Below are 16,221 nucleotides of genomic sequence, written 5' to 3'. Positions count from 1 at the left end.
AGTATGCCTTTGAACAGGTGTCCATCTCATGTGCAAACTGCTAAATGTTGATATATAAACGGAAATACCTGCTTCACTTGCATGAGGTCCGCGGATACAGAGCGCGGTTCGGTATACAAGTGATCATAGTTTGACCCTAGTCCGATAACTCTGCATTCCGCCCGACCAACCGAGCAGAGGAAGGTTGACCACGGCTCTACCGTGGCTTTAGATCACTGTATTCGCGAGACGGAAGAGGGCGGATACCAACAGTCAGCTGTCCTGAGAATGGTGTTCTGTACTTTTCCATTCTCCTGCACTAAGGCAAATTGCGGGAAATTTTCTAGTATAGGCCGCGGCCGCCAATCCCATCATCTTCTCTGATCACTTCCTCCATCACCACCGTAACCGTCTAAGAGGCCCGCCTCCCACTTCAGGGGAAGAATGATAACAATTTATTGGTAGACACTTGCATGAATTACGACACTTTTTGATATACAGTCCTTTTGAAGATTTTTTATAAACGTGGAATGGAAAAAGAATGTTGAATTTCTTTTAGACACACTGAAAAATTTGTCGCAAAATGACAAGAGGGCATGCGTCTCCTTTAATGTGAATACGTTAGCTATTCTCATAATAAGAGACTCAATAGCCTATAAATCTGTTGTTAACGAGTTTAAGTATGCTTGAAAAATGGCAACTTCTTGAAGCTATAGTATTTATTCTAAAGAGTAGGCAGCTGATTTAGCAATTTGTAGACGAAACTTAACAGAAAATTTTTTGGTGATCGTAAAACATTTTATTGGGAGAACTGTATAACCAAGGATAAAACTGGGGACATTCACCCTTACTGTGACTAAGTAAATCAGAAGTAATATAGCCAATTAATAGAGCCTTGGACGTGATGTATGGGCGATATACTTTCATCTTGTATCAACCAGCAACATGGAGTTTGCTCATTAGACTTGTGAAAATGCATTTGATGGCACCGAAAGATGGAAAATGTGAAAATCCTAAACATGCATAGCCCACTATGTTTCAATGGAAGAAATTAAAATGTAGATACTTTTCCAGTCCCAGACTGTCATACCAGTGCCTCCACGGCATAAGCCATAACCCTAATTGAAAAATTAAAATCCGCAGCTTGTTTACTGTCACTCGACAGGGTCAGGAATGAATGAATGAAGCACCCATCTAGCGGCAAGGATAGGAATTGTGCCGGTTGCCGAAGCCTGTCACACTCTTCTGGGGCATTGATTTATGAATGACAGTTGAAATTAAATGATATTGGAGGGTGTTTCTGGAATGAATTATGGCACGGAAAACCGGAGTATCCGAAGACAAACCTGTCCCGCCTCCCCTTTGTCCAGCACAAGTCTTACATGGATTGACCGGGATTTGAACCACGGAACCCAGCGGTGAGAGGCTGGCGCCCTTCCGCCTGAGTCACAGAGGCTCATAACTCAAATGACTATGCATATAGTACCTTAAGGGCACACATTCCGAAAACTATATTAGTATAAATGTAGACCTGAAAACTGAGATTCCTTGATGGAGTGGAAATTTTAGAAATAAACGTAGTGAAGTGCTTTGTACTTCAAGAACTAGAACTGAAATAAGGGAGTAAATGCGTCAAGGCCAGCGCCATGAAGGAAGTAGCCCTCGAGAGACCAAACCAAACCCCATGGCGCAACAACCCCAAATGGCCATGATCTACCAAGCGACCACTGCTCATCCCGAGGGCCTGCAGATTTTGAGGTGTCGTGTGGTCAGCATGCCGAATACTCTCGACCATTTACTTGGATTTCTATACCGGAGCCTCTATCTATCCGTCACATATCTCCTCCATTGTAATCACGTAGGCTGAGTAGATCTCTAACCAGCCCTCAGGTCCAGGTAAAAATCTCTGACCCGACCGCGAATCAAACACGGGGCCTCCGAGTAAGAGGCAAGCGCGCTACCCCTACACCGCGCGGCCGGCACTAGAGACCAATGGAGATAGAAAGAATGGTTAACAAGCTATGAAGTCAGACAGAGGGCAAAAAAGAAGTCAGATAACCCATACGAGTCGCAAGGAGTTCCTAAACTACCCATCGTACAGTCTAGCGATGCACTGAGGTTTGAACGTTTGTAAATCTCACGTACTCTCGTTTCCTTGATGATCTTTGTTTTTACCCAAAACTATTATTCTTATAGATTTGAAACTTTCAGAACGATTGAAATCTGTTTAATTGTTGACGGAGTAATTTTGCTGTAAGTACATTTTTCTATGACATTCTACCACAAAACTTTGAAACTAATGCAAAAAGTGAACGTAAGTTATTTCTAAAGAATGCCCACCAAAATTTCAAAACTACTCTGTCTATCCCGTAAATGAGTTTGAAAATGTTTCCTAACAAAATTTCATTTTCATACCCTTAATATATTCTCCGAGGAAAAGACATGAAGGGACAAAATTTAACTTTTGGTAGATCTTGCTCCATTTGCCCTTAACACACAGTCTATCTGAATAAAGAGCATTAAAACAGAAATATAACATACCTGTCTTATAGCCGAGTTGTTGAGATGGTGGTGGCGGTGGTGATTATTGTTTTAAGAGGAAGTACAACTAGGCAACCATCCTCTTTATAACACTAATCAGAGGGAAAAGTGGAAGGGATCCGACACTTCGAAAAATGAAGATATCGGCCACAGGAAGACAAGGGCCACGAAGGGCGTGAAAATGAAAGACTCCCTAGCCCTCGCAAACCTAATAGCGTCGGGGTCGGAAAGGAACAAGAGTTGACCAAGGGAGGTCGGATAGAATAGATGAAAGTGAGGAGCCTGGCACCAGTAAGTGAAAGCAATGCCAGGACTCAGCTAAGTGCCCCGTGGTCGCCAACCCACGCTCCAAAGTTCAGAGCCCCTGAGGCCCCTTTTAGTCGCCTCTTACGACAGGCAGGGGATACCGTGGGTGTTATTCTACCGCCCCCACCCACAGGGGGGCAGTTGTTGAGAGCGACCTAGAGTAGGAAGTTCAACTCTTCTGAATGTCACTTGCAGCAAGTATACAAATAGTTGTTGAAAAGTACAGAAGAATCTTTTACAGCCAACAAGGCTGTTCATAAACCTTTTATTCAAAATTAAAAAAATTCTGAACCCTGAAAAGCTGATTGTTATTGTACCTTTGGCTCAAATCACAGTCAATTTTCGTGCCGGTTTTATAGTCAGTGTGTAAATTTCAACGTCATCCGTCAAGTAGAATAATTAAACATTGACCTCAATTTTCTCACCTTTCACGTTCAGGAAGTTACTGTCTTTTTCCTTATCATGGCAGTAATTCTGTCGAGGTCGGAAGGGAAAAAGGGTTGGTGAAGTAAACTCGGATAGGAAGAATGAAAGTTAAGAGCCTGGTCCAAATATCTGGAGGTAATATCAGAATCAATTATAAGATCCTTGATTGCAAAACCTCACTCTAAAGATAAGTCGCCAGCGGTTTCCGTCTTATTCACCTGTTATTATAGGCGATGTATACCGTGGAAATATTTAACCACCCTAACCGACAGGGCAGAAAACATAGCATCATTACTACCTCGTATGTAGATTGTTATTCATTGGCTGCAGTTCATTAAACTTTTGGAGTAGAGAACGTCGGAAAAAATCACTAGATAGTTGCTTCTTTTCTCTTGGCAACACAAGTGTTCTGACCGTGGTCAGCCAAATAACTCCCAGCACATTCCGTTTCGACGTAGGCGAGGCACCAGTCACTCTTATGGCCAAGCACGAAAGTCCATTGTCAAGAATAAGTGTACGAACAGCAGATACAACCTTTCCTTGTGGGTGTATATAAGAATTCTTAATATTTAACGGAAGTTGGAGAAATGTCTTATAAGCAATTACTGTGTAATATTTCGTATGCCAACTTGTGGAATTCGGTACGATCTAATTACATCGTTTCGTAGCCTAGAGTTGTTAACACTAATGCTGTTGATTTTACGACCCACGAACTTCTTTTAGGGTTTCCGGAAGCACGAAAGTGCCAGAATCTTATACCGTAGAGTTATTTCTTGTGCACCGAATAAGTGGCTGTGCAGTTTGGGTCACGTAGTTTGCATTCGGGAGATTGTGGGTTCGAACCGCACTGTGAGCAGCCCTGAACATAATTTTCCGTGATTTCCCATTTTCACACCAGGCAAAACTCAGGGTCGTTTTCTTCCCACTCATAACACTGGCCTATCCTATCGTCTCCACAAGACCTATCTGTGTCGGTGCAACGCAAAGCCAATTGGAAAAATAAAAAGTGAAAAATCTTGTGCGGGAAATTCCAACGACAGAAATCTGGAGTATTTGAATACTATCAGATACTACAGGACGGAGCCGGGTTCACTAAAATAGGCTGAGTATGCCAGCACATACCGACTATGCCACTCAGTGGGTGTGTAGCGTTGTTGTGGAAGTTTTTAATATTAGAGGCTTGTTTATTTGCTTATTGATAATTTTCTCTGCTATTGTACATGCGATAGACATTCGTAAGGAAGACAACGGGAAACTTACTCATTCTTCATTTACATAACTCGTACCTTGGTTTGATATTTGTCATTGGAATTATTGTGAATAATACCACGCATCGAGCTGATGATTCGATATAAAATCGTGCCGTACAGTTTCTGCACTTTAATAATTATAATGTTATTTGCTTTACGTCCCACTAACTACTTTGTCGGTCTTCGGAGACGCCGAGGTGCCGGAATTTAGTCCCTCGGGAGTTTTTACGTGCCACTAAATCTACCGACACGAGGCTTACGTATACAGAGCCAGGATCGAACCTGCCACGTTGGGGTCAGAAGGCCAGCGCCTTAACCGTCTGAGCCACTCAGCCCGGCGTTTCTGCACTTTAATAAACACATCGAATGTACTTACTGCGTGCACTCTATATCGTGTGACGTCTGCATATGAAAATCTCTGGCGGCACATTTTTGTGTTCACTAGACGAAATTAATGTAAACTGAGCCATAGATCACCCAGATCTCTTCCGGTTCCTCTGCCACCTGATAGAGGAAAACGGAAACTTAAAATTGGCAGACATCCTAAATACTGTCAAATAAAAATGTCTGCTACACAGTAGATGAGCCAATAATGATTCTGATTAAGATTACTATTCTAACGATTATTTTAGTATGGCCTCATCTACCGTGTGCAGGCGTTTGGATTCAATGCCATTTAGACTCCTGTGCATCGGTTTAGACTTGTCGTTTTACACCATGGGGCTGTTCCTTAATTAAGGACACGGACGCTTTATTCCAACTACAAGATCTTTCCTATCCTATCATCGCCATAAAACTTATCTATGTCGATGCGAAGAAAAAAATCAAAGTCATCTCCGAATAAGTGCCGAGTAGTGGGTAGTGAGATAACTTTGCTGTTTTATCATGCCATTCCTCTGTTTCATACATGTTCTAATACACTGGCTCGTCGTAGTATTCGATCCCTGCTATCAGTCATTGATTAGAATGGGACGTGTGCACACTTACGGAAAAGGGCTGAAGAGTAGAGCTTAGGCGGATGTGGAGTTGGCTGCGGCTGTACCTGTGGCCACTCTGGCCCGTAGCTCTACAGCTCTGCATTCCGACCGACCAACCGAGCAGAGTAAGCTTCGTCTCGACCAGCCCCGTGGTGTAGGAGACAACGCTTCCGCCTGTCACCCGGTGGCCCCGGGTTCGGTTCCCGGCCGGGTCAGGGATTTTTAATTGTAAAAGTTTAATATCCCTGAGCTTCGTCTCACTGATGGCCAAGGCTCTCTCGTGACTACAGCTATGAATTCGGCAGACGGAGAGGAACAGATCACGTCGGTTGGCTATCCTTAGAATAGTTTTCCATGGTTTTCCACCCTCCTGCACTAAGGCGAATGCCGGGGGCAGGTTTTATTATAGGCCAAGGCCGCACCCACGTCATCTTCTTCGCTTCTCAATTCATCGTACGATATCTTCTGGCTTGAGTATTGCTCTATCAGGCCCCCTTCAAGGTCCAGAATGCAAACTTAAAAAAAAAAAAATGCTATTTGTTCGACGCGTCGACCTACTTGCACCATATGTTAGGAATCTGCTTGTATTTGGAAATTGCGGAAGTGTAAAGTGTTGAATGTGAGGGAAGGAACGTTACGGACGACACAAGTACCCAGTCCCCAGGCCAGGGATATTAATCATTTACAATTAAATACCCTAACCCGGCCGGGAATCGAACCCGGAGCCGCCGGTTGCATGCGGACGCGTTGACCCCTACACCCCGGGGCCGGACAACTTTTATAGTTAGTTAGCAATGATCATCTCTGTCTGCGGCTGTGTCATTCCTGCTCTGGAACGTGGTACTGTTAGAACGATAGCGTAGTAATGTTCATGCAAAGTGAGAAACTATGCGCTTTCTAATTTGATCGAACATTTCATACGTTGACATTGTTTTCAGTCACAACATTGTATTCTGACGTCATTGTAATGCCGAGTTCGATTTAATGTTTGTCCGTGTCTGATACAACATCACAGGTAAATGGATGGGTTGATATTAATCCAACTTGGTAATTCACTTTAGGTTGTTCAAAGAATGTTAGCAGGTGGGGGTGCTTCAGAATGGACCTAAAGCATAAAACTCAATGTATCTCTCCTAAGGCCCGTTTTCCACGAAAATAGCCTAGAGCAAATTATTGTTTTATGCCTTTGTCCGATATAGAGAATAATAAGGGAAATGTCAGTGGCAGCAATATGATAGTTCAAGTCCGAAGGCAGGTAACTAACTGTAAAGAGAGTTCTTATGGAGATCGTTCGGGCAACGTTTTAAAAGCTTTGGCTTTCTTTCATGCTGGAATGAAGAGGTCAAATCAAGATTAGCTACGTGACCCAAACCACGCAGCCACTTGCTCAGAAGCAGGGGTTATAGGGCAGAATGCCCTCCCTGACACTACGTGGATTTTGAGATAAATATCTCATATCCAGGTCGAGTGCATACGTACTGATATCAAAGGTTAGCATTCACTTCACAAGAATTAGTAAACCATTATTCAGTTGTCCGGCCCCGCGGTGCAGGGGACAACGCGTCCGCCTGTTACCCGGTGGCCCCGGGTTCGATTCCCGCCCAGGTCAGGGCTTTCTAATTGCAATGATTAATATCCCTGGCCTGGGCACTGGGTGTTTGTGACTTCCTTAATCTTCCTTCCCTCACACACAACATTCCACGCTACCGCCATTCCAATTACACGCAGGTTCATACAATATGGTGCCAGTAGGGGCAAAAGATCCACATGGGTCGACGCCTCACACAAATAGCCAAAAAAATTATTCATTTTCGAACGAATGATGGGAAAACTTACTTTTTTCCTTGATACCAGGTGGAGGTAATCAGTTTTACAATAATCACATCCTTTTTAAGTGACGACATTCTGCCTGGTATTACCACGGCCTTATTTGCACTTAGTAGGCTTTAATACACCGATGAAATAAATTAAGGTTGGGTTTGCAATTGTTTATCTCTCTCTCTCTCTCTCTCTCTCTCTCTCTCTCTCCAAATCCAATGGTACTTGAAGGTGCTAAAATACGCCAGCTTAATTTTCACAGATTTATCGCCCCATAAAAGAACACTGCTAGCTAGTTGTTTTACGTCGCACCGACACAGATAGGTCTTATGGCGACGATGGGACAGGGAAGGGCTAGGAGTCGGAAGGAAGCGGCCGTGGCCTTAATTACAGTACAGCCCCAGCATTCGCCTGGTGTGAAAATGGGAAACCACGGAAAACCATCTTCGAGGCTGCCGACAGTGGAGTTCGAACCTACTATCTCCCCAATACTGGATACTGGCCGCACTTAAGCGACTGCAGCTATCGAGCTCGGTAAAGAACTCTGAAAGACAATGTACCGCCACCTCGGCTTCTCCAAAACTGTAAAATTAAGTATGAGACGTAAAAGTAAATTAACGAAAACAATTATTATTATTATTATTATTATTATTATTATTATTGTTATTATTATTATTATTATTATTATTATTATTATTATTATTATTATTATTATTATTATTATTATTATTATTGTCGTTGTGTTCGTCTCTCCCAGTTCTCTATTTATACCTCACTCCAATACACATGTACACATACACATAATCAAATATAGGGTGCTATGGACAATGATGTTGAAAGCCTTTGCAGAACTAATTAAGTAAACTTTCCAGTAAATTGTACGTGGTCCCAAAATTTCAAAATATTAGCCTATATTGTATTAACTGCCAGCATCAATGAACTTCACTCTGCAAAATCTGTTTTTCAGTACCACGTTTGTAATAGCTACCAACTTAATGAGAAATTACGTTATATTATGTACAACACAAAATGCACAAACGCATATCTTGCGTACTGATAGAAAAATTGGAGTGTGATTCTTAATTTGATGGAACAATGTCACTCAGATTAGCGGAGCCTGATATTGAAACATTCCTCGATATTTAAAAATATTCCAATATATAAATTGGGAATTATTACTTCTGTTGATTTACGAGGTACCGACTTGTACCTGTCAATTTGAAGTAATTCACAAGATAAAATGCATCATTTGTTTTGTTGATTTGAATTTACAGTTCACAATCAATTTTATTACCAAGTCCCTTTTTTATAATCCAAGAGATGACATTCTCTTTAGAACATGATTCCTCTTTATTAAATTTAATTAAATTAAAATTTAAAATATTTGTGGAACGTATTTTATGTCTGTGATTGTTTACATAACACAATCGAATGAAGATTTTCGTCTTTTAATATACGCTTCTTGCAGATAGTTTAAGTCCGCTCTGAAGCATTGCTTGTCTCACTGTTTATAACTGGAGTCATGTCTGGGGGAGATATTTACGCAGCATACCACACTTCAATGTTTAATTTCTTTCAGGCTGACATGGATTTGAGGCTGTTGATAAATTCACCTACCGTTGTGTTATTTCTTCAAGAGACCGAAGTCTGCACACGTCCCAAGAAGGCCGTAGCTATACTTCACCTACACCAACTACTCCGGATGGCAGCTTCCTTCTCCCTAGCATAAAAATACATATACACAGTACTACCGTTATCCCAACCACACTATATGAAAACAAAACAAGGAGGATGGCGGCCCAGGAATACAGTGTACAAAAGACAGTGTTGAAATAGCCTCTGACTGCCCATACATATGAATGCTAGGTCTCAAAATGATGTAGCTGCTTTATCAAAGTGTACATGTGAAATACGATTAATGAATCCAACCAAGCACCTCTTTTAAACGCCACGAAAATCCAAAAAAACTACAAATTATATGTCTTCACTGCACTGCAGGTAACTTCGTCGCAATGCTGAAAAGACTAATTAGTAAATCTGTGTCAGACAGTCATTGAGGGTCAACCGTCGTTCTCTATTTGGGAACTATGGGACTAAATTAATAACGGCGTATGCCCCCCGGCGAGCCCTCGTGCAGGTCTTTCTCTAGTAGACGGCCAATAGGTGTCCTGCATGCCTGTGAAAATGGGGCCCTACTTAGAATGATTTCTAACGGTGAAGGCGGTTCATACCTTCAGTGGAGGACCACTATTTTTCATCATCATTGTCTATGATGGATTCTGAAATTCCGCAGTTAATTGATTACATCACCAACTAGAAAATGCTTCGACGCTGCGGTTTGCCGAGGCACATGTCACTCCTGCATACTGTCGAGTACAGTTTGCTGGCCATGTTCTATGTATGCCTTGACATCGCATATCTTGAATGGCCATGTTCTTGGCCACTCCAGAAGCCAGACAGACTAGAAGCCATCTGAAGAACACCTGGCAGTGAAAATTTACCAACGACTCTGAGCTTAATGGGTTTTCTTGTAGTGAAGCTGAAAGACTCACGATCACTGACAGCTATGGAAGGATTTCATCGCATGGTGTGCCTGGGAGCACTGGATGTTTTAGAGACGTCGGGTTTGGAGGTCTTCGGAAGATAGGCTATTACCAGAACGACGTGGTAGTTGCCGTGGTATTACAATGTTCTGAAAGCAAGAAATACTGAACCTCTATAGGAGTTATTTTGTATGTTATGTTGTCGATCAGCAACTGTTAGTGCCCGTCACTTTTTCTGAACTCGCTCCTTTGTGAGCTGTCACACTTGTCACACTTCTTACAGCAATATCAAATTTGAAGGTGATCAGTACTGCAAATGGGTACTCATGCCATGGTTATCATGTTTACGCAAGCTGTCTATACACGATCGTCCTTAGTGGTGTTGTTAAACTGACCGACAAGATAATAATGTCTCCTCTCGAACAAGTATGAAATCATTGTGTTTCTCAGACTCATACTGCACACTGCAGTGCATACCGTAAACATGCCTGAGATACGGTGAAATGAAATGTAATGGTGTATGGCTGTTAGCAGATTTAGTAGTTTCTTTACGAAGGGTTTCCTTCCCATGCCAGGAGTGTCCGAGGACATTTTCGGATTGCCAGTTATGTAGCTACTTTTCCCGATACTCCCTGTAGGCATGAGCTACATTCACCGATGTGCGAATGTGTTGTCTTTGGTTGTGTAAGTGTATGGGACCGTCATTTACCTGCAGGTGAAAATGGGAAACCGCGCGAAAATACTCTCAGGATAGCTGACAAGGTATTCTAACCCATATTATATAGCTATTTACAAACATATCTTTGAAAACAGTTGAGATAATTAAAATATATATTCTCCGGAATAAGTAGAAAAGTGTACTTCGTAAAAAGAGACACATAATGGTGTACATTTTCTCGTAATTGGAGTGAAATGAAAGAAACCAGAAAGTGTTCGTTCGTTTGTTTGTTTGTTTGTTTGTTTGTTTGTTTGTTTGTTTGTTTGTTTTGCCCTATGGTGGTATTACAATATCAGCATTCACGCTTTCATATTACGAAGAACGGTGTAATCTGTACAATACTACAAATTATGAAGGATCGATATAATTAGGATTTTAGATTTAAGTGGACATCCTGGAACGTGGCAAGTTCGAGTCGTTGGCTTGGACAGCGTTGAAGCCTTCAGTTTAAAGGGCTCCGGGTTCGATTCCCGGCCAGGTTGAGACTTTAATTCTTCGGTTTCGGGGCTGGCTGCTTGTGTTTGTCCCAATACATTCCTTTTCATATTGGTACAGCACGCCATACTACCAACCACCGTAGGAATACGCAATAATTATTACAATCCTCCACACAGGGTTAGCGTAAGGAAGGGCATGAAGCCGTAAAATATATTCACATCTACATGTGATGCACAGTTCCCAGCCGCGACTCCACAGGTTTTGAAAGAACTGTAGAAGAATATCCTGGAACTTGGCATCATGTTATTTAAGCGCTACGTATTCATGCTTGAATCTACGTAATTTTTTCGTAAAATTAACATGTGCACTCAGTTTTGAGAAAATCATGGTTGGTCAACTTCCTTAATTTGGAACGGAACTTCTATCTGATCATAATTCTCTAAATTACCTGTATCTTCTTCTTTTCTTTTCACCCTCATTAAAGAATTGCTTCTTCAGAAATGTTTCATACATCACTGTTCACCATAATATTACCCTAGCGTATCGCCAAATCTAATGCCGACTTCATTTATAAGGTATCCAAGCCCAGAATAATTGCTTGTGGTCAGAGGGCATATCTCCTCTTTCTGTAATTTCCGGTTATCACAATTAGTTGCATGGTCCGCTTGTAAGCAGTGCTTACTACACTTCTAAACACCAGTTCTCCCCCTGTGAGTGGGGACGCAGGCGAAGAATACACCCACGGTATCCCCTGCCTGTCGTAAGAGGCGACTAAAAGGGGCGATCAAGGGATGATCGAATTAGAACCATGAGACTACTTCCAATTTGTACCACCACGGGGGGATCACCATGGGTCGTTTTTACTTGCGCGTAGTACCACTATGTTGGGTATACTACACAATAGGTTTGTGATTAGTAGCGACAGTGTGTGAATCAGGGTGAGTTTTATAGTACCTGTGATTAGAACCACTCTATGAGCGATACCATGGGTGAGTGACACCATGGGCCTGCCTTGCCTATGATTAGTGAGGAGCATCGCGGCATAGTACGAGTCCTTGTGATTAGTACATCTATGTGAGGAACACCATATGTTTGCTTTGCCTGTAAATAGCACCACAATGTGGAAAAAATAAAACATAGCCTAGGTCTGTATTGCATGTGCGCATTACATTACCTGTGAGTAGTACCATAATAGCCGGGCTGAGTGGCTCAGACGGTTAAGGCGCTGGCCTTCTAACCCCAACTTGGCAGGTTCGATCCTGGCTCAGCCCGGTGGTATTTGAAGGTGCTCAAATACGACAGCCCCGTGTCAGTAGATTAACTGGCACGTACACGAACTCCTGCGGGACTAAATTCCGGCACCTCGGCGTCTCCGAAGACCGTAAAAGTAGTTAGTGGGACGTAAATCAAATAACATTATTAGTACCATAATGTGTGGAATACCGAGACTCTACGCTACTTTTGATTTCTACCGCAACATGACAAATACCATAGTTCTACTTTCCTAACCGTAAGTACCATTATTAGGGGCCAGTGACCTGGATTTTGGACCTAGTTTGCCTATTAGCCTCTTCGGTTAATGATTGTGCTTTAGAAGCAGTCCCTAGGTCATTAATACTATTGTTTAACGCTGGTTACTGAGAATGTGGTACATTTCCGCTCGGATCCACTGATTGTTTTAAAGTCATATCCATCCATTCATTGTTCGTCATTACGTTTTAAATTCTGGTCAGTGGATGATTTTGGACTTTTAAGTTATCATTACATTTTGCCTCATTTCGTACCACTAGGGGCTGATGACCTAGATGTCAGGCTCCTTTAAACAACAAGCATCATCATCATCAAGCACCAGTTCAAATAGGAATCTACGATGTGCATATATAAGCACGTCGCACTGAGACTATAGTTCAAATACAGTAAATCGTCCGTCGGATGTACAGGTTCGCAATCTAATCTGAGGTGGATGATTATAAACCCAGTGCATTGACCCTTAGAGTAGCAATCACAGCAACTAAACGAAATCATGAGGTAAAAGTTGGAAATCTGCCCTTGCTTCATATCACGGTCACGTGTCCTCTATCTAGAACAAAATAGTTCCGGCAACATGCTCTCTTGTATAATACAGGACACAGATTAACAGATAGTGTTGTCGTACTCCAAATCATGGAACTGAAACAAGCATGTTCCTCGTCTAGTTATCCGAAGTATATATTTGTAGTAATAATAATGTTATTTTCTTTACGCCCCACTAACTTCTTTCGCGGATTTCAGAGACGCCAAGGTTCCGGAGTTTACTCCCGCAGGAGTTATTTTACGTGCCAGTCAATCTACCAAAACGAGGCTGACGTGTTTGAGCACCGGGAGAGTTGGCTGTGCGGTCAGGGGCACGCGGCTGTGAGCTCGCCATAAGACCTATCTGTGTCGGTGCGATGTAAAGCAACCAGCGTATTTGAGCACCTTCAAATACCACGGACTGAGCCTGGATCAAACCTGCCAAGCTGGGGTCAGAAGGCCAGCGCCTCAACCGTCTGAGCCACTCAGGTTAACGGTATACAATTATTTCATCATCCATTGACTTGCTTGATGGTGCTGAGTAAGTCACCGTATCCAGTGTTAACTTTGTAATCGTTACATAAACACTTGAACCTAGAATTACTCTAACCTGGTTATCATGTCCGTCATGTCCATTTCTATCACATGTATCACTTTATACCTCCCTCCGAAACCAATTGAATAAGTCAACGTACACCTGTCACCCACATTTTCTCTTGGTCAAATTTCTCCAAATATTTATTCTGTCACCGAGTTGATTCAGTATTCCTTCATCCGTTATTCAGTCCATCCAGCCCACCTGAATTCTTATATAACACTGCATTTCAAATACTTCCATTCTCTTTCATTTTACATGAGTTATTGCCAATACTTCCAAACAAACCCCTGTTCCACTCAAACCTCTTCAGAAACACATTTCTGATATACATTTCTATGATTAATGAAAGGGAACCGACAAATGACAAATAGAATCATATATAAGAACTAGGATTACGAATACGTTAAACAAAAGGAGAGGTCAGCGTCGGAAGAAGGAGCAATAGGAAAGGAGACAAGGACAAACTTGAAAAATAAAAGAGAAAATCTCGACATATTCTTATCCCACATTCCCCATATCAAGGATAAGGAATTGTTAAGGTGGCCTCTCACACGTCGTGGTTGGCTAATTAATCTTTTCTGCATTGTTGTGAAGTTACTGGCAATGTATAGCAGGCTATAACCTGTTGTTCTTTTGGAATATTCATATACATGGGCTCTCTATCCTCAATCCCAACACTTCCACTTCCATTTTTGATCCAGCGACGATATCTTTTCTGCTTTCCAGATTAATCAGCGAACCAGGCTTCGACACTTTTTGTGTTTGTTCGAGTACTCTGCCACCTGTATTCAAAACCATTTTCTTACTTTTCATGTGTTTATTCTATCTTCCTCCTATTGCAAACTGTCCTACTCCATGGAAAAATGGTTAGAGTTCTGGTTTTTGGTCCAGGGAGATACCTGGTTCGATTCCAGGTATGTTCGGGAATTTTATCCTTAATTTATCCTTAATTCATGTGGTTTGGGGGCAGGGTGTATGCTCTGTCTCCATCATTAGAAAACATCTTTAGTAGGGCCCCATCCTCACAGACATGCAGGTAACTTGTAGGCCGTCTACTAGAGATTGACCTGCACTAGGCCTCTCTAGAGACCATGCGCCGTTATTATTAAAATCCCAAAGTTCCCACATAGAGAACGAAGGTTGAAATGAAATAACGTATTGCTTTTAGTGCCGGGAGATCCCAGGACGTGTTCGGATCGCCAGGTGCAGGTCTTTTGATTAGACGCCCGTAATCGACCTGCGCGTTGTGATGAGGATGAAATGATGATGAATACAACACATGCACCCAACCCCCGTGCCAGGGAAGTTAACCAATGATGGTTAAAATTCCTGACCCTGCCGGGAATCGAACACGGGACCCCTGTGTCCAAAGGCCAGCACGCTAACCATTTAGCCATGGAGCCGGTCAGAACGAAGGTTGACCCTCATTGACTGTCTGACATAGTAATAACCTAATTAGTCTTGTTTGCATTGTGGCGAAGTTACCTGTAGTGCAGTGAAGGCACTTAATTTCTAGATTTTTAGATCTTCATAGCCTTTAACGGAGCTGCCTGGTTGGATTCATTAAGCATATTTTCCATACGCGCTTGATTAAGCGGAGAAGATGACTAATAACGACAAGATGAAGCGGTTTACGTAAGCCATATGACTAACATCCCTATACTGATAGGAAGCTACTGTATATAATGTTGAGACCTATGATTCGTACGTATGGGCAGTCACAGGATATTCCAACATTGTCTTCCGTACACTCCTTATTTATTCCATTCCTGGGCTATCTGTTCTAAACCTGGACCCAATATAATAACAATAATTTTGTGGTGATGTTACTAGCCTGTTGAAGGGCTTGTAAGGCAGACCTTCCGACCAAGTTGCATGACACCTGCCGTGTCTGGGAAACTGTGTGTTGTTTTGGCAGAGGATGTTGTCGGGTGTGGTGTAAAAGTTGCAGAGGCGTTTGCGGCAGCATAAACACCCAGTCTCAGACTCATAGGAATTAAGTATTTATTTAAGAATAAAATGCCACAAGAATGCCAGGGATCGAACCTGGAGCCCCGAAAAATGAAGGCCAAGACGCTAACCTTTCATCCATGGAGCCACAAAGAGTTTTCCTTTACACGACAGTGATATCCGGAATAGGAAGGTTATAAGAAATATCTCTCCTCATAAGTACACGGAGCAGAAAACAGCTGAGGGTTTTATGGTCCAATAGGGTATTTTAGTATTTATGAAATCTAAAGCTTCAATGCCAGGAATCGATATCACGACCTCCTATACTGCAATCGAGAGCCCAACCAACTGATCTAGCTTGTTACCGAACAGAAATAACTTCTAATATTATTTTCATAAATATAAAATATTAATGCTCATAGTTATTGCCTTGAAGTCACACTAGTTCCTTCGTATATCCACAATGAAAATGTTACCGACTGCCTTTCTCAAATCCCATTTTATAGGCATTACCGGTAGTATAGATTTATTCAGAATTCTAGCTGATATTGAGGACATGAATCGAAATTCTTATTACAGATATATTCAGTCTTAATTCCAAATCAGGAATTATAAATACAGGGTT

This window comes from Anabrus simplex, chromosome 1 (genome assembly GCF_040414725.1).
Source record: "Anabrus simplex isolate iqAnaSimp1 chromosome 1, ASM4041472v1, whole genome shotgun sequence".
NCBI lineage: Eukaryota > Metazoa > Arthropoda > Insecta > Orthoptera > Tettigoniidae > Anabrus > Anabrus simplex.
The sequence above is the reverse complement of the archived record's forward strand: the minus strand, read 5'-3'. Positions refer to the sequence as shown.